The 366-nt window shown below is 38.8% G+C and overlaps 1 long non-coding RNA gene across 1 annotated transcript in view; it reads left to right on the plus strand.

Moving 5' to 3' along the window:
- LOC107564040 (uncharacterized) overlaps nt 1-102 on the plus strand; it is a 3,593-nt gene extending 3,491 nt beyond the window's left edge. The window contains exon 2 of the long non-coding RNA XR_001606179.1: nt 10-102. This is a non-coding gene — a long non-coding RNA (uncharacterized lncRNA). The remainder of the gene's footprint in view (nt 1-9) is intronic.
- The last annotated feature ends 264 nt before the right edge of the window (nt 103-366 follow it).

Below are 366 nucleotides of genomic sequence, written 5' to 3' on the forward strand. Positions count from 1 at the left end.
GTGTTACAGGTATTTACAGATGGGTCTAAGGAGCCAGAGTCTGGGAGAACAGCAGCAGCCGTTTATATTCCTACTTTTAAAATAAAAATGGCTAAAAGATGATCAGATTATGTGTCCGTTTTTCTTACTACCGAATTATTAGCTATCATACTAGCTCTACAGTGGATCGAAGAAGTTCAACCAGAAAGAACTGTGATATGTACTTGACTCAATAGCTGCGCTTACTACTAAGTGGTAAATCTGAAGCTCGGCAAGACTTAGTATTTGAAGTTTTACAAAGTTTGTTTAGAATAAGGCAGTTAAGGATAGAGGTAAAATTCCTCTGGGTGCCTGCACATATGGGTGTGGATGGAAATGAGGAAGTAG

The sequence above is a fragment of the Sinocyclocheilus grahami genome, unplaced genomic scaffold (assembly GCF_001515645.1).
Source record: "Sinocyclocheilus grahami isolate Dianchi unplaced genomic scaffold, SAMN03320097.WGS_v1.1 scaffold903.1, whole genome shotgun sequence".
Taxonomy (NCBI): Eukaryota; Metazoa; Chordata; class Actinopteri; order Cypriniformes; family Cyprinidae; genus Sinocyclocheilus; species Sinocyclocheilus grahami.